General features: G+C 34.9%; 1 long non-coding RNA gene across 1 annotated transcript in view; it reads left to right on the top strand.

The window, feature by feature from the left end:
• The window catches only part of LOC123552014 (uncharacterized), a 55,867-nt gene that overhangs the window by 2,074 nt on the left and 33,976 nt on the right, over window positions 1-19,817 (top strand). Inside the window, exons 2-4 of the long non-coding RNA XR_008370640.1 lie at window positions 4,379-4,538; window positions 13,546-13,646; window positions 19,323-19,475. This is a non-coding gene — a long non-coding RNA (uncharacterized LOC123552014). The remainder of the gene's footprint in view (window positions 1-4,378; window positions 4,539-13,545; window positions 13,647-19,322; window positions 19,476-19,817) is intronic.

Raw genomic sequence — 19,817 nt, 5'->3', positions numbered from 1 at the left:
CGGTCGTTAGTCGCGTCAGACAGGGAGTCGTTAAATTCAGTGACTTTATATAGTGATTTACGTTGGGCGGTCTGGAACAGGGTCGTATACGACAGGAAGTCGTTTAATTCAGTGAGTCGCTATGACAGGTTTGACTGAGTATACTCAAGAAAAAATGTTCATTTCTCTGCACTATGATCATGAAAAAAGTTAATATTTTTTCTGGAAAAAACAATACAGTTATGGTTATTCCAGATTTTACACATAGACCATGTGCAGCTGAAATTAAAAGTTAAGTAAATAACATACGGGTATTATCAAATATAGTGGAATATTATTACTTTGCATTTATATTATATAAATACATAGTTTTTCTGATTTTTGGTGACTGATATATTTCACCCATTTTTAACTCCCCTGAGCTGTGATCGCTCACGGTCTGGCGTCCGTCAGTCTGTCTGTCCATACTTTCTTTTAAACAACATCTACTCCTAAACCACCAAGCTAATTTTGATGAAACTTCACAGGAATGATCCTTGGATGGCTGTCTTTAAAGTGTTTAAAAAATTGAATTCCATACAGAACTCTGGTTGCCATGGCAACCGAAAGGAAAAAATTAAAAAATCTTCTTGTCCAAAACCACAAGGCCTAGGGCTTTCATATTTGGTGTGTAGCATCATCTAGTGGACCTGTACCAATTTCATTCAAATTATATCCCTAGGGTCAAATATGGCCCCGCCCCAGGGGTCACATCGTTTATATAGACTTTATATAAACTTTGAAAATCTTCTTGTAGAAAACCATAAGGCCTAAGGCGGTCACATTGTTTATATAGACTTGCATAGAAAAAAAACTTTAAAAATCTTCTTGTCTGAAACCACAAGACCTAGGCTTTTGATATTTAGTATGTAGCATTGCCTTGTGGTTCTCTACCAAGATTGTTCAAATTATTACCCTGGGGTGAAAGAGGCCCTGCCACGGGGGTCCCTAGTTTAACATAGACATATATAGGAAAAAGCTTAAAAATCTTCTTGTCTGAAAGTTCAAGGCCTATGCCTTTGATATTTTGTATGTATCATTGCCTAGTTGATCTCTAACAAGATTGTTCGAATTATGTTTGTTAAATGCAAAATAGTGGTGCTCTAAAAATAGTCAAAGTACTAGAGTTAGCATGCTCAACATCTGGTGTCGGGCTGTCCACATTTTCTTTTAAACAACATCTCCTAAACCACTATGCCAGTTTTGATGAAATTTCACAGGGATGTTCCTTGGATGGTCTTCTTTAAGGAAAAATTCAAAGAATTGAATTCCATACAGAATGGCAACTGAAAGGAAAAACTTTTAAAATCTTCTTGTCTAAAACCACAGGTCATAGGGCTTTTATATTTGGCTTGTAGCATCATCTAGTGGTCCTCTACCAAGATTGTTCAAATTACCCCCCCCCCCCCCCCACCCCCACCCACCACCCAAGGATCAAATATGGTCCCGCCCAGGGGGTCACATGTTTTATATAGACTTGTATGAAAATCTTGTCAAAAACCACAGGGCCTAAGGCTTTCACATTAATTTTGGTTTGCAACATTATCTAGTGGTCCTCTACCAAGATTGTTCAAATTATGCCCCTGGGGTGAAAAGAGGCCCCACCCTGGGGGTTCCAAGTTTTGCATAGAGTTATATAGGGAAAAAACTTAAAAGTTTTTCATGTCTTACAACACAAGACCTAGGCCTTTAATATTTGGTATGTAGCATTGCCTGGTGGTCAGCTACCAAATTTGTTCAAATTATGCCCCTGGGATGAAAAGAGGCACCAGCCCAGGGGCCCAAGTTTTACATAGACTTATGTAGGGGAAAAAAAATAATTAGAGGTCTCTTTTTAGCTCATCTGATTTTTTGAAAAAAAAATGATGAGTTATTGTCATCACTTGAGCGGTTGTCAGCGTCGGCGTCGGCGTCAGCTTCTGCGTAGGCGTTGCCTGGTTAAGTTTTATGTTTAGGTCAGCTTTTCTCCTAAACTATCAAAGGTATTGCTTTGAAACTTGGAATACTTGTTCACCATCATAAGCTGACCCAGTATAGCAAGAAGCATAACTCCATCTTGCTTTTTGCAAGATTTATGGCCCCTTTTGTACTTAGAAAATATCAGATTTCTTGGTTAAGTTTTATGTTTAGGTCAACTTTTCTCCTAAACTATCAAAGCTATTGCTTTGAAACTTGGAATACTTGTTCACCATCATAAGCTGACCCTGTACATCAAGAAACATAACTCCATCTTGCTTTTTGCAAGATTTATTGCCCCTTTTGGACTTAGAAAATCAGTTTTCTTGGTTAAGTTTTATGTTTAGGTCAGCTTTTATCCTAAACTATCAAAGCTATTGCTTTAAAACTCGCAACACTTGTTCACCATCATAAGTTGACCCTGTACAGCAAGAAAATAACTCCATCCTGCTTTTTGCAAGATTTATGGCCCCTTTTGGACTTAGAAAATATCAGATTTCTTGGTTAAGTTTTATGTTTAGGTCAACTTTTTCTCTTAAACTATCAAAGCTATTGCTTTGAAACTTGCAACACTTGTTGACCATCATAAGCTGACCCTGTACAGCAAGCAACATAACTCCATCCTGCTTTTTGCAATAATTATTGCCCCTTTTGGACTTAGATCAGATTTCTTGGTTGAGTATTATGTTTAAGTCAACTTTTCTCATAAACTATCAAAGCTATTGCTTTAAAACTTGCAACAGTTTTTCACCATCATAAGTGGACACTGAACATCAAGAAACATAACTCTATCCTGCTTTTTGCAAGAATGATGGCCCTTTTTAGGCTTAGAAAATCATGGGTAGGACAATATTTCTATTACACAAAAAAAATCAGATGAGCGTCAGCACCCGCAAGGCGGTGCTCTTGTTAAGTCATCTGATTTTTTGAAAAAAAAAATGATGAGTTATTGTCATCACTTGATTGGCGTCGGCGTCTGCATTGCCTGGTTAAGTTTTATGTTTAGGTCAGCTTTTCTTCTAAACTATCAAAGCTATTGCTTTGAAACTTGCAACAATTGCTCACCATTATAAGCTGACCCTGTACAGCAAGAAACATGACTCCATCCTGCTTTTTGCAAGATTTATGGCCTCTTTTGTACTTAGAAAATATCTGATTTCTTGGTTAAGTTTTATGTTTAGGTCAACTTTTCTCCTAATCTATCAAAGCTATTGATTTGAAACTTGCAACACTTGTTCACCATCATAAGCTGACCCTGTACATCAAGAAACATAACTCCATCCTGCTTTTTGCAAGAATTATGGCCCTTTTTGGACTTAGAAAATCATGGGTAGAACAATTTTTCTGTTATACAAAAAAAAATCAGATGAGCATCAGCACCCGCAAGGCAGTGCTCTTGTTGAGACATACATTCATTTTCCTGTCAAATTGCCGAATAGGGGAGCACACTGTCTTACGGACAGCTCTTGTTACTTTTATATCAAAGGGGAGTACTGGTAATAACAAAATTTCAAGAAAAGTAATATAATTTACATTTCAACCAGGGATCTAACTATGTAACTGGTCTTAAATGTGTTCCTTAAATAAATCTCTAAAAGAATATATGAAAACTGAAAAATGTCATAAGATGTTGCTCAGATGTGATTGACCACCTTTAAAGTTATGTGTGCAACTACATATAGCTATAACATTAAGACACAGAGCTTTGAAACTTTTTTTTTCTAGGTCAATTTCCAACCTCACTTGGTCAAGTCTCATAACTCTAAAATGTATTTTTTGCAAATTATGCCCCCTTTTGGATTTAGAAATTTTGCATTCAGTTTTCTATCTAAAACATATGCAGATATTGAATTTAAACTTCACATGATTGTGTCTTTTGGGTTATAAAGTTAGGTGATAGTATCAATTCCCATAACTCTGACATGCATTTTGGCCAAATTTTGTCCAATTTTGATCTTAAAACTTCTGGTTAAAGTTTTGCATGCAAGTTACTATCACCAACACTAATGCAGATACTGCATTGAAACTTTGTAGATATTTTGACATTAAGGGTAATCATCCTGCTTCTGGGACAACAATTAAAATATTTGAGCATTGGCTGTCTTACGGACAGTTTGGTTAAGTTACACACTGGTGAAGTAGAATGTCCTGAAATCTTGAGTGGAGAAAACAAAATAAGTTCACCAATGGCAAGAAGCAAATAGAAATTTACTTTGTTGTTTTCTTGCCAGTTGATAATTAGAATGTATGTTATAATGGATATCAGAGAATTTTTTACTCTGAAGTACTTGTTATTTTTGTTATTTTCTCTAATGTTTGTCAGGAAATAGCTCTTAAACTAATATTAAATTCTTTTATTGTATCTCACGTTAAATAATTCTTCTTGTTTGATGTATTCTTGTAGGAACGCTGATGACACTGAGGAAACATTCTATGATCATCACAATGGTTACGGTCGAATTGTAATTCCCACGTAGCAGTTGCGGTACAGTGTAAAGTCAGCATGTATGTTTTTCTAAAAAAGCGTTATGGTGTGTCAAGGTGAAAGCTGTGCATCTTGACAGGTTAGGTTTTTTTTTGAGAATATCATGACTTTGGCTTGAAGTTTCTTTTTGTTAACAATATAGATTCTCAAAATTAATTTGATACTCTTTTTCTCAGCTTGTGTGGAAACCACTTACAATCTAAAAACGATGCCTTTGTTATTGCCATTCTTTACTTTCCTGCCAGTTTATTAGTAGGCATCCTGTGACTTTATTATTACATTTAATAGTGTGGAATTTGAAGCAGCCTAGCTTTAGGAACTTTGGGTCAACTTCCAGCAAAATCTTAAGCAGAAGTATAGCTGTTTGGAAATTTTTGACAAAGTCCTGCCTTGTTCTCACATACAAATTTTAGTGAAGGTTTTATATGGGACTTTGAATGAGGTTCATTACTGAATGATGTGTGAATTCGTAAAAATTGAATTTGAAAAGGAGTCAGTAAAAGGAAAGATTTATTTATCTTGGCTATGGCAATACAGGATAGGACTTCCTATGAAATGCAAGGATTTTCAGAGTTACTGCCCTTGAGTTACTGAACATTCAGAAAATTGTGTGTGCACTTTACATACTTTTCATTTGTACTTTCTTTTACATTGCTCTTATTGCAGCAAAATCTAGGTCAAAATCAAGAATAAGCAAGTTTAGATAAGTTACTTCAGAGTTATGTCCCTTGAATTCATAAATATACAAATCCAGACCAGATCTCTAAGAGTTACTGCATTGATAAGCAGTGTTGATAAAATAAATAAATACAAAGTAGGATGTTCTAAAGTCCAAATTAATGCACTATATATTGTGACTGGCACTATTTTAAATGTACGGATATGATCTGGTTAGGTCTTGAGAATATAATGGAGAATTCCATCTTGGTAACTCCAGAAAGTTCTATATTATCTTTCACCAAGTACTGAATCCAAGCTTGCTTTGCTAAATCCAGAAACTTTCAACTTTGAGCTTTTCTTTCATAAATGCTTTAAAAACTTTTTTGCAATCATTTATTTCTCTGATCTTTGACAAGAAACATTCAGTTGAGACAGTGGCATGCATTCCTCTTTTGCACTGTACACCTCCCTCACTTGCACTGCACTTTGCATGTTTGCTGCTTTCTCAGTAGAAATTTCAAGTTAAAGTGTTGGAGAAATAAGTATGCCTAAATTGGGAGGGAAGATTTGTCTAGTTTCTCATATCTACATTAAGTAAGCAAGCAGTGTTTTAGTATGCAGTGTTCATCAATCCATAATCTGCAATCTGGAGGTATACTGGTGTCACTAGGCTCTAACCAGTAGTCCTTAGGGAAGCGTCACACACTTGGCCACAAGGTCATCATCCGCCATTCATTTCATTTAAGATCATCATTAAAGTAATTTCATTTTCTCTTACATAATGTAGAATAGACAAAATGGAAAGTTCAGTAAAATTCATACATTAACTGATCAAAACTGCCATTCAATGTTATGGTTACTGGTTATTCGCAATTATAATGACATATGATATTAAGGCAGAGAGATAAACAAATCTGACTCCTCTTTCATTGTAAAATACCCACTATCAGTGCAGGTAAATGTATCACTGCATTAACATGATTAAGAAGTAAAGATAAACTAACAATTTCTAGGCATTGTGTTAAAAATCAGAATGCTGGAATTATATTATTGTTCAAAATAGAAAAAAAATCATCATATTTTGGCTAGAACTGATGGCTCCATTTTTCAAGGTGATTAATCATTGTTCGGGCATTCTTATAATGAATCATTTAATAAAGTCATGTCTGATCCAAATATACTGGCTCCTCTTTTTCAAGTACTTGAATAATTAAGGTAGTGGCTATGCTTTATTGATCAACGTTTTTATGAGTGATTAAGGCAGACAAGGAAATGTAGGAATATTACCAATTAAGTGATAGAAAAAATGGTTACCCTTTATTGTTAGAAATAATTGTTACCCTTTATTGTTGCAAACTTTGTCATTAGGTACTGGCTACATTTTATAAGAATTAACTTAATGGTTACCGTTTATTGTTGCAAATTTTGTCATTAGAAACTGGCTACATTTTATAAGAATTAACTTAATGGTTACCCTTTATTGTTGCAAACTTTGTCATTAGGTACTGGCTACATTTTATAAGAATTAACTTAATGGTTACCCTTTATTGTTGCAAACTTTGTCATTAGAAACTGGCTACATTTTATAAGAATTAACTTAATGGTTACCCTTTATTGTTGCAAACTTTGTCATTAGGTACTGGCTACATTTTATAAGAATTAACTTGATGGTTACCCTTTATTGTTGCAAACTTTGTCATTAGAAACTGGCTACATTTTATAAGAATTAACTTAATGGTTACCCTTTATTGTTGCAAACTTTGTCATTAGGTACTGGCTACATTTTATAAGAATTAAGTTAATGGTTACCCTTTATTGTTGCAAACTTTGTCATTAGGTACTGGCTACATTTTATAAGAATTAAGTTAATGGTTACCCTTTATTGTTGCAAACTTTGTCATTAGGTACTGGCTACATTTTATAAGAATTAAGTTAATGGTTACCCTTTATTGTTGCAAACTTTGTCATTAGGTACTGGCTACATTTTATAAGAATTAAGTTAATTATTATAGCAGAAAATTTTTGGCTACTGAACTGCTGTTATAGTATAATGCAGGTTGAGTTTCATGCTCATAATATAACTGTTATTTCACGTAGCTAATTATTTTCAAGAAAGAAAACAACACCCAATGGGTTCAATACTGGATGTAGTTTTCATATTACAATAGATCATCATTAACCACATTAAAGGAAAAAATATTTTAAGAAAGGTTTCAGCCACTGTAATGCTTTTAGCAAGTAAATTCACATTTTTGAAGTGTCAGTCACTGTTAGAAGGAAGGTGCCAGCCACTGTGTTAGGGAAAGTCAAAGTTAAGTCACTGTAACAATGTTGACTATATTTGTTATATCATATCACCATATTATTTAGTTAGAGCAATATATTATGTCTGGTTAGGTTGAATAAAGCATATAGTGTTAATGAAGTGCAGGCATTGATTCTGTTCTAAATTAGATGCAATAATCATAGTAGTGTTTTAGGAAAGGTGCCTGCCAATATGTTTATGTCCCACCACAATTAAATACAATTTTAGATACTACCTTATCATATATTTTGTCAACTCTTATAGATAGCCAGGTCGGTTTAAGCAGTCAAGTGGAGGCCAGGTAATATAACTGACTACAAAGACTGAAAAGCAGCTATAACTTGCTACATTTAAAAAATAATCTGATAGGGATATGGTAGGATATTAGGCAAAGACATACTGGCTACAGGTTTCTAGAAACTACCATATCACTGCATCTTAAGGGTTGTATTTTTGGACTAAATTTCAGTGGATAGGGATGATAAGGTAGAATAAGGTGTTTTTCTGCCACTGTTGGTATGAAAGTACTACTGTATGATAGTGTTTAAGTCAGCCCTCAAAATAACAAGGTAATAGGTACTACCATATCATAAAATGTGTGCATCAGTTGTAGCCAGGCCATTTACTTGGTTTAGTGAAAATCCACACATCAAAATCTGAGGGTTGCTGGTCATATTTTTTTTTCCATTTGTAGGACATTTATTTGTTTTTTTGCCATGAGTTTTTTATTTGTATATGATTTCAGTGTTCTACCTGAACATTCATATAACTCACTTATCATAGTGTGCTTTTTTTTTTGAATTTAATGCCTTTATTGGTGTATTAGGTATTAATTCAAAAGTGAAGGTTACTGTAAGGTTATATTTCTGATCAGCATTATTATTAACAATGGGATTCATCCAAAATTTACCAAAATTAAGATAATCATACATCACAGAATCTCAGGGAGAACACTGAATTTCATTGCTAGGACTATTGTACTGGTGATAAAAGCCAAAGAAAAATTGGCTTCTTGGTTAAAATTTAAACTAAACTACTTGCATATTTGATAATTTCTTAATGATTATATCCTGTAGCTGTTTGGGATATGGTAGTATAAGGCAAAGGTTCAATTCTGGCTACTGGGTTTTTATTAAAACTGCCATATCAACTCATTTTAAGTGCAATTTTTGGCCACTGTTGTATATTTCTGGACAAAATTTCAGTGATAGGGATGATATGGTAGCCTGTAGGAAGATCATAAGCCATTCACTTCTTTCTGAAACTGTATGATATATATCTTCATTGCAAGATAAATAATGAATACATAATCCTTTTCTTAACATTATACTATATGCAGATGGCTTTACCTATAGTTTAGATTAAAGATGGGAGACTTGTAAAGTTTGATAAAGGGAGCTTAACCTTAAAACTGCTACTGTATTAATTTTACTGGTACAGAAATTAGGCATTGGGTTGCTGGCTGGATTCACTTCTAAAATATTATTTTGAAAATACAGGTGTATAAAGGTCAATAATTTCAGAGTTCAAAGGTTTTATTTTTTATGATTATTAAAGCTATAAATGTTTTAGAATAACTCTACCATCAAGGAAATCTGAACATTTTCTTTTGAATTAGGTATTACTAACTGACTCATAGATTTAAATTGTTGAAAAACCCAGGGATGGAATCAAGTCTGTTTTACAAAGAATAAATGTCAAAGCCTCTTTTCTACTTACTTGCTTTTTCTATCCTCATGGCTATTTGCTCAAAAGCAACTGTCCAGTTCTGCTGCCAGGGTGAATATTCAACCAAGGTAGCTGTCCCATACTTTTCCCACAAATAGCTGTCCAGTTCTTTTAAGAGTGGAAGCTCAGACCAGCTGGCTGTGGTCAAAACTGCTGCGATGTGGAATACAACCAAGCCAGCTCTCTCTCAGCTGCTGAGGATGATATTCCACAAGCCAGCAAACCTCCATACACCTGTCCTTTACTGTCCAATAAAGTCCTATATTTCTGTCCAAATTAGCTGTCGAGACAGCTTTAAAAGGAGGAATTCTACCAAGCCAGCTGTCCCATCCAGCTATTGTTTGAAGAATTCTACCTAATATCCTATATACTTATGTCCAAATTAGCTGTCAAGTCAGCTTCAAAACGAGGAATTCTACCAAGCCAGCTGCCCTATCCAGCTATTGCGGGAGGAATTCCAACAAGCCACTTAATGTCCTATACTTATATCCAAATTAGCTGTCAAGACAGCTTTAAAAGGAGGATTCTACCAAGCCAGCTGTCCCATCCAGCTGTTGCAGAAGGAATTCCACCAAGCCACTTGCCCCAACTAGCTATTGGGGAGGAATTAACTCAAGCCAGCTGTCCCGACCAGTTGTTGGTGAGGAATTCTACCTGGCCAGCTGTCCCAACCAGCTGTGTTTGAGGAATTCCACCAAGCCACCTGATGTCCTATACTAATGTCCAAGTTAGCTGTCAAAACAGCTTCGAAAGGAGGAATTCTACCATGTCAGCTGTCCCAACCAGCTATTGAGGAGGAATTCCACCAAGCCACCTGTCCCAACCAGCTATTGGAAAAGTGTTCCACCAAGCTACCTGTCCCATACAGCTATTTGGGAGGATTCTAGTAATCCATCTGTCCGGTACAGCTATTGAGGAGGAATTCCACCAAGCCAGCTATTAATATTGCCATGAGGATAGATAAAACAGTGGAAGATAGGAGAACTATATTTTGCGCAGCTAATGTTTTGATTTGATACTTCATGTAATATCAAGGGTCAGTCAGCAAGGAACTTATTTTTAGTTTTCTATGCTGGAACAGTTAAAAGAAATTCAAACAATTACAAAAGTCATGTTACCAAACAAAGTAAAATTTTGTTTTGATTTAGAGTCAGTTAGTCAGTACACTGAATTACTGTTATTTCTACAAGCACAAAAAATAGAAGAACAGCATTTTCAGCAGGTCAGGTTTTAGTACATATTTAGTTCTGCATAGTGATTGGCATAATAACTTAATTTAGTTACAAGTGTTTTGGAAAAATAGTCTTGCAGATACCAAGTCCTCATTTCATTGTAACAGAAAAGATTGAGGTGTTTGTTTAGTTTAAGGTAGTCCAGCAACCTGTAGCTTAAATTACAAATTTACTGAAAATCTTTGGGTCTGTAATTATTTTCATTATTTTCACAATGTGTATAATTGTATCAAAACTTCAAAATTGGTTATACTGTGTTTTCAAATATAATGTATACAATAGAATGTATTTAAGTTTTTCTTCAGTTCAAAATTCTTCATGTGCTAGACACTCCACTCTAAAGATTTTCTTCCACATATTGCCTGCACATCTGTTTAGGGATTACACCATTTTTGCAACTATTGTAAGTTCTTAGGTTTCTGTTTCAAAGACAATCTTGATACTTAAGTAGTAAGATATTTTTTAGAGTTGAAGGTTGAATTCAAATATATTTGGTTGTGGTCTTCCTACAGACTTTTTTTATTAATGTGTGTTTAAGCTGTGTGATTGTGTTATTTATCATTCTGACTGCTGAGGAGATGCAGCTGTGAGGTTCCCTCATCTCCTGGACTGTACGGTTTTATAGCCATTAAGACATAGAGTACCATATCATAATAATTGCTCAACTCTGTAACTGTAGCCAGTTCAGAGAAAATCCTAAGCTGACAAGCTTTAAACTGAATGCTGTTTATTTCTGTTCATGAAATTAATCTTTAATCAACAATTTCAACTATTTAAATTTAATATTGTATAGGAATATCGTGTATTTTTCGGACTAAATTTCAGGAAATAGGGATGGTATGGTACAATAACTTTAGGAAAAGGTTAGCTTTTGAATGTTTGTTAAAACAGCAATCTTTTAAAACAATCTACAGTGTTTATCATGAAGTGAATGTTAAATGAAAATAATTACTGGAGTGTTTTTGTGCATTGAATGACTGTCAAAGAATTACCTTGCATAATGCAGTGAAAGAATGTGCAGTGAATGAGTGTTAAATGAATTATATTGTAAAATTGTGTGAGTGAATATTGAATTCAAAATGTTTTAAGTAAATTGCATTTTAAAACACAATGACCAGACTGTAAAACAAATGATTTTGTAAAGCAGTGGCAGAGTTAGGTTATTCTGTTAAAGTCAGTGGCATGGCATATTAGTAAAACACAGTGGCAAGGTTTAAAATTGTTTTAATTTTTGTATCACACTGGCAAGGTATTTTTAAGTTGATTTAATTTTTAATAGAGTTTTCAAGTTACAGTGGAAAATGCACAAAACTTGAGTGAGTTTGCATTTTTTTTCTTTCAATAGAATGCCACTCAAAGGTTAAATAGGATTTAGTATTATTCAGGTAAACCAGTGGCAAAATCCTGGTATTCCATTATAGTATACTGGTTGTACAGTAGCCTAATTTTTTTCTGCAGTGCAGTGAAAGTTTTGTTACTCTGATGAGCTTATTCAAATCAGTTACATAATTAATCAGCCTTTTAGTACAAAGTAAGTTAATGGTACTGTGATACAAGATAAAGCTTAGAAAAGTACATTTTGAAATAAATTACATGTTTAGGCGTTCATATTTCAAAATATTGGCAAAGTAGCAAATAGCTGGTTTAGCTTTTTTTGTTCAGTATATACAATGTATTGTTTTTGTTTCTGATGAAGCTTGGCTATCTTTCATTTTTGATAAGTATGTTTTTAATTAGTCATCTTTGCAGTCTTTGTTGTGGTGACGGTTAAAAAGTAGGAAGCTGAAATGTTAGCAATGATGTAGAGCCGGTAGATTTAAGATAGCCATGAGTTAGCTACACCTTGGACATTTTTTAAAATGTTTTTCAATTGTTATAATTTTTGCTGCATTAAATTTTGTTACAGTCTTTAAGATTTAGCAGTAAATTATTATTGTTAACTTAGGTAAATAAAGTATCTAATATGATAGGTTTCCATTGGCACTGTTTTCTGGCTGTGGCCAAGATTGTTTTCCTTTTTTTACTGATGTGAAGGCCTGACAGATCCCTTAACTGTTGATCCACACAGCTATCGATACCATTTAGGATCCCGGTGGCAATATATCCGCAGCATGGCGTCGTGTTGGAGTTACTTGTCTACAATTCTGAGCCGGCAGTGTTTAGATGAAGGTTTCTCCAGTGTTTAGAGAGATGGGAATCAGGAATAGTCAGGTTCTTTTCACCTTCTATTTTCAGCATTTGTTTCTTTTCCATATTTCAAGGTCTGTCTATGATAAATTCTTAGATCCTTTTGACTGCCAATCAAGACTACTAACGGTACCATTAAGGATTCTGGTGACAATATATCCGCACGATGGGGTCGTTTGGGAGTAACAGATCTACATTTCTGGGCCAGCGGTTTGCTAGACGACTGTTGTTCCTGTGTTGAGAGAGGTGGAATCAAGGATTTTCAAGATTTGTCTCTTTACAAGGTCTTAATCTACCAGAAATTGCCGATATCTGTTTAACTCATTTGCAGTATACACTAGGCAAACCTTTGTTTTTTCAAGGACTTTCCAAAATATATTTTTCATTACCAGAATAGGCAAAATATGTCAGAATTGTTTTGTAAGCCATCTGAATTTTTACTCATTACTGTCAAACATTTTTCAAATTTTTTGTATTGAATCTAATTTCTTTAAGAAGTGTTATAAAGTAAGCACTAAAAAGTTTAAAGGACATGACCTTGGTGTAGCTGCTCAAGAAGAACAAGTTCACATCCACTTGCATAATCATAAAAATGCTTATGACCAAGGGTTATGTTTTGTTCTACTCTCCTCTTGAATATAATTCTTTATACTGACACCTGGATCAAAAGTTTGGATCAATGAAATAGTCAAAATTGTGACAGCATCTGTTCAATAAGTAAAAGAATTTCTTTGAAGAAAGCCAGTATCACAGTAGAAATTATTTTAACTTTTTTATCATTATTTAATAGCCAGTTCCTAACAGTGTCCCTATTTGCCAGTTCTGTGAAAATTGATATTTTCTCTATTTAAATATCAAATTTTTGACAGTATCTCTTGATAACTTGATATCAACTAAATTTAATTATAAAATTTAGGCCATGTATCTTCCATTCCTTTGGCAGCTTTTTCTTTTCTTTTTATTAATAATTTCAGGATGAAAGTGGTTTTATTCCAATGGCTGTAAGCATGAAATCACCTGTCCTTGTGCTGAAGACATCTGTGAATTGATCAACCACATGTATATTTCTAACTAAGTGAGTATTGTGTTACGGAACTTATTTAGACTGGGTTAGCTAAATAAATTTCCCGACTTACAGACACATGGCATTCACCTTATGTTACACTAACAAGTAGGAAATTTTTCTTGGCAAAAAGGCCCGGGCAGCAAGCTAAATTTGCGATATGGAAACAAAATGAATATGTTGTCTTGTGTTTCATATTTTCTCTGTAGCAGATTCACTGTTGTATTGCACTTTGGACTGTTTTGATATGGTATACGCCAGAAATCCAGTGTGTTTCCTCTTCAATGGTGTAAGAAGATATTAAGACCAATTATGAAATAATTAGTAGATCAGGACATTTTATCAAATTATTAATTACCGTATTTTCCCGAATTAAGGCCCCCCCTCTAATTAACGCCCCCACCCATTTTGGAGGGAAAAAAAATCAACAAGAACGGGAAAAAATCACCTACCTCATTTTTATAAGTCCACATAATAAGTAATTTACAGTACTAAAGTCCAATGTATTAAAAATTAAACACACTTTTAAACAATCCATGTACCGTAAGTCCAAAACATTTGTACTAAGTACGGTATGTAACAGAAAATTAAACGGTAAATACATTTTTGATTTGTTTTTACACCACTCGCGCACACGCTTCCTGCCGACTTTAAACAAACTTGCAGCAATGTGTTTACGATATACCCTTTTCTTCGGCAGTTTTAAGAACTTTTAATTTAAAAGCAGGCACAGCAGCGTGTCAAACCATTGACATTGTGTATTGCGCAATTAGCTACCCGCATGTACTAAGGAAAATGTTATCGGAGTACACAGCTGTTTGGGTCATGACGTAATGTGTAGTGTCGCGAGCGTGTCAAAAAGCCAGACATGGAATACACGAGGTACCGTATTTAAATGCATAAAAGACACACTGCATTAAATTGGATGCCAAATAATTACGTTTTGGGGGGATTAAACAACACAGAAACACTTTACAGCTAGATTGAACGATGTTTTTAAGTTTTGTAAAAATTTTCATTTTTTATTTTTTTACCTCAAATAAACGCCCCCTCTTTGGAAAATGTAACGCCCCCGGGGGCGTTAATACGGGAAAATACGGTAAGTGTTTTATTTGGGTTCAGAGCTCTGAAAAAAAAAAGTGTCAAGTGTTCTTATCAATGATTCAAACATGTATTTTACCGGATTCCATCATTGTTTAATGTTAGAGGTAGATAAAAAACATATTTTTCTTTTATTAGGAAGAAGTACAGTATTCTGTATCATTAATCTATTAAGTTAAGGTAGTTCTGCACATTAGGATTGAATTTTTTTCTACAATGTAGGATTTGATTAAACTCTGATTTTTCAAAACTTCGGAATATACTAAGAAAATTCAGCAGATAAAAAGTATAGGGTCTTGTGCTCGATTTTTGCTCAATTGGTTTGAGATAAGTAATATTTCATTTAAATTCCATTATCGTTTTACTACAACCTTATTATTGTTTAGTGTTTCCTTCGGAAGTGACTGTATGTGTAAATTATGTTGAAAGTGTAGATTAACTTTTATGGACAGCAGGAAGTTAATAAGTTGATAGGTAAAGGTTGTTTCTTGCCATATTATTAATTTGTACCGAATTAGGTGCAATATTTTTTACAATAAAGATAAAGAACCTTCTGCAAAATATTTTGCGGAAACCTCTACAACGAATTTCAAACTTTCAATGAAACGTCAGGCTATAGGAAATGTCAAAATCGTATATTATTCAAGTCCAAATATAGAATATATAGTAACATAGTGTTAGGTCTGAATGAGTATATATCATCACCCTCAAGAGCCATTATTAGTCCCGTACTGGTTGAAAACCAGTTTTGAGGACTATAGGAATGCGCTTTTCCAACATTCTGTCATTCCGTCCGTCCGCAGTTTCGTGTCCGGTCCATAAAAGGGTCTTATATTACTTGGCACAAATGTTCTCCATGACGAGACGACGTGTCATGCACAAAACCCGCACCCCTAGCTTAAAGGTCAAGGTCACAATTGGAGGTCAAAGGTCAGCAGGGCTTTTTTCCTGTCCGGTCCATAACTCTCCCATCCATGAAGGGATTTTAATGTCACTTGGCACAATTGTACCTCATAATAAGATGATATGTCATGCACAACATTCAGACCTCTAGTGCAAAGGTCAAGGTCACACTTAGCAGTCAGATGTTAACCTGGCATGAACAGGGTCTGTTTCGTTTCCGGTCCATAACACTTTCATCCATGAAGGGATTTTAATATTACTTAGCACAAATGTTCCACATGATAAGACGACATGTCATGCACAAAACACACACCCCTAGCTTAAAGGTCAAGGTCACAATTGGAGGTCAAAGGTCAACAGGGCTTTTTTCCTGTCCGGTCCATAACTCTCCCATCCATGAAGGGATTTTAATATAATTTGGCACAATTGTACCTCATAATAAGACGATGTGTCATGCACAACTTTCATACCCCTAGGTCAAAGGTCAAGGTCACACTTAGCAGTCAAATGTTAACATGGCATGAACAGAGTCTGTTTCCTGTCCGGTCCATAACTCTGTCATTCATTAAGGGATTTCAATATTACTTTGCACAGATATTCCCCATGATGAGACAACATGTCATGCACAAATCCTGGAGCCCTTGCTCAAAGGTCAAGGTCAACCAATGGGGGTCGAATGTCAGTAGGGCTTTTTAGCTCTACTATACGAAGTATAAGGAGAGCTATCCTACTCGATCCGGCGTGGGCATTAGCGTTGACGTCTTTCCGCGTCCCCGCCTTGGTTAAAGTTTTCTTTACACTTTCTCTTTTTTCAACTTATCTCTGTAATAACTTGATGGATTTGATTCAAACTTAAAATAGTTGTTCAACATCATCACCCACATCATATCACACAAGGTGCATAACTCTGGCACCATTTTTTCATGAATTATTCCCCCTTTTTACTTAGAATTTCAGGTTAAAGTTTTGGTGCACTTTCACTCTATCTCTGTTATTACTGAATGGATTTGATTCAAACTTAAAATAGTTGTTCAGTATCATCACCCACATCATATGACACAAGATGCATAACTCTGGCACAAATTTTCATGAATTATTCCCCTTTTTACTTAGAATTTCAGGTTAAAGTTTTATGCACTTTATCTCTGTTATTACTGAATGGATTTGATTCAAACTTAAAATAGTTGTTCAACATCATCACCCACACCATATGATGCAAGGTGCATAACTCTGGCACCAATTTTTCATTAATTATTCCCCCATTTTACTTAGAATTTTAGGTTAAAGTTTTAATGCACTTTCACTCTGTCTCTGTTATTACCAAATGGATTTGATTCAAACTTAAAATAGTTGTTCAACATCATCACCCACACCATATGACACAAGGTGTAACTCTGGCACCAGTATTTAATGAATTATGCCCCTTTTTGCTTAGGATATACTTATATAGTGTTTTGATACATTTTATCTTTCCCTCTCTTATAACTTTTAAGTTGATATTTTTGGCATAGACTCAGGCTATTGTGCAATATCTTCATCCACATCTGGAGTCATTAAACACTCCAGTGACAGCTCTATTTCCTCAGATGTGCCCAGTTTCACTATCCGGCATCGAAATAGTCGAGCGCGCTGTCTCCTGTGACAGCTCTTGTTTCCTGTCCGGTCCATAACTCTGCCATCGATGAAGGGATTTTGATATTACTTGGCACAAATGTTCCCCATGATGAGGCAACATGTCGTGCGTAAAACCAGGACCCCTAGCTCAAAGGTCAAGGTCACAATTGGAAGCCAAAGGTCAATAGGTTTTTTTTTCTGTCTGGTCCAGAACTCTGTCATCCATCAAGGGATTACAATATTACTTGGCATAAATGTTCCCTATGATGAGACGACATGTCTTGCGCAATACCAAGAACCCTAGCTTGAAGGTCAAGGTCACACTTTGAGATCAAAGGTCAATAGGATTTTTTTCCTGTCCGGTCTATAACTTTGTCATGCAAAAAGGATTTAAATATCAGTTGGCACAAACATTTCCCTGGATGAGACAACATGTTGTGCGCAAAGCCCCGGCTCTAGGTCTAAGGTCAAGGTCATACTTAGAGGTCAAAGGTCAAATTCCAGAATTACTTTTTCTGGAGCATTTCTTCTTTATGCATAGAGGGATTTTAATGTAACTTGGCACATATGTTTACCACCATAAGACCAATTGTCACGCGCCAGAACCAGGTCCCTAGGTCTAAGGTCAAGGTCATACTTAGAGGTTAAAGGTCAGATTCAGGAATGACTGTCTGGAGCATTTCTTCTTCATGCGTGGAGGGATTTTGATGTAACTTGGCACAAATGTTCACAAGCATGAGACAGAGTGTCATACGCAAGAACCAGGTCCCTAGGTCTAAGGTCAAGGTCACACTTAGAAGCCAAAGGTCAGATACAAGAATTACTTTGTCCAGAGCATTTCTTCTTCATGCATGGAGGGATTTTGATGTCACTTGGCACAATTGTACACCATCATGAGATGGAGTGTCATGCAATGGTACCTTCTTTAGAATTACTTCCCTTTGTTTTTACTATAAATAGCTTATAACGTAACTTTTTCATTACTAGTCGTAGGGAAAAATCGAGACCACTTTTCTGTAGTACAACATGCATGTTACATCCAATTCTGAGATGTTTTTTGAGGCTATCTCTACCTGGTAAGGATTTTTTTATGGACTTGCAATTTATTTTTTTTTATTTATTTTTTTTTCTATTTTTTGTTTCTCTTTAAAGATTAACTTCCCTTAGTTGTTACTATAAATAACTTACATTATAACTTTTTTCTAATTGACTGTAGGGAAAAACCAAGACCACTTTTCTGTGATACAACATTGATGTTACTTTCAAATTTTGGGTGTATCTTAAGGTATCTCTACCTGGTAACAATTTTTTTTATGGACTTAGAAAAATAAAAGAATTACAATAATTTCTAAAAAAAAACAACATTGTAAACAAGCACAAAATTAAAATTCCATTTGCAAACACAGGTGCTAGTGTAAAGAAATTTGCTGTGATGGGCGTATATTGTGACATTCTGGCACTCTTATTTAGAATTATGTCCCTTTGTTTTTACTATAAATTGATTATGTTGTAACTTTTTTATTACTTGCCCTAGGGAAAAATCGAGACCACTTTTCTGTGGTACAACATGCATGGTACATCCAAATTTTAGTTGTATTTTGATCTATCTCTACCTGGTAAAGAGTTTCTTGTGGACTTATATTTTATAGATTTTTTTTTTTTCATGGTTAATTTCACTTTGTTGTTCTATAATTAACTTTTATGCTAACTTTTTGTATAATCGGCCAAAAAAAATTCCAAATGAAAACAACTGTACGTTTTTATATATGCAAATTTTAATCCAAGTGCTTTGTTATATTAAATTGTATATATAGTACATATTGTTTATACATCATTGACAGATATCAGTTTATTATGTTATACTGCAGTAGAGAAAATTAGGTGCCTTCCAGAAGGGGACTTTGTATTGCATGGCAATACTTCATTCATTTGTTTTGATTGGGAACAATCTGTTAGACAATGAATCCTGTAATATTCTCTAAAATTCATTGCCTTTCCTTTGAACATAGTGCATGGTTTGAACCTGTATTCAGCTGGTCACATTCATTGATGTTGAACTTAATTTTTCAGACCAGCCTGGCAAGCATGGCGCCTTGTGGGCGTTCACCCCACCAGTACAGCTCTGCTACCATCATGGGTTCTTAAAACAGTCTTGGAAAGATAGCTGCATTAGAACATGATCTTGGCAAGCTCCTATTTGAAATGTACCTCAAAGGGAGAAAGGTAGGTAAATAATTTTAAGAAAGAAATGTTCAGTTAAAGTTTTGCTTTTTGGACTTTAACTTGATGTTCAGAGTGCTTTTTTAATATCAACGTGCAACATGTTTCCAGATTTTCCTGAGATTGATTTGGCAACAAGTAAATTTTTTTCTGTTGAAGAAGAGGATCATAGTGTGTTAGGCTTGTACCAGTTCCTGTAAAACCCATGGTTATTTGCTAGGTTTGAGGTGGGCAGTATGCCGTAAAAGTCATTGTCTGCATTTAGAATAAAGTTGTGTCTTGTTTCCTCAAAATATACTCATTGATAATATTTGGTCAGAAGGTTTTGATTGGGAGCATATTATT

Source organism: Mercenaria mercenaria, chromosome 4 (genome assembly GCF_021730395.1).
Source record: "Mercenaria mercenaria strain notata chromosome 4, MADL_Memer_1, whole genome shotgun sequence".
Taxonomy (NCBI): domain Eukaryota; kingdom Metazoa; phylum Mollusca; class Bivalvia; order Venerida; family Veneridae; genus Mercenaria; species Mercenaria mercenaria.
Note: the sequence above shows the minus strand (reverse complement) of the source record. Positions and strands in the feature narration are given on the sequence as shown.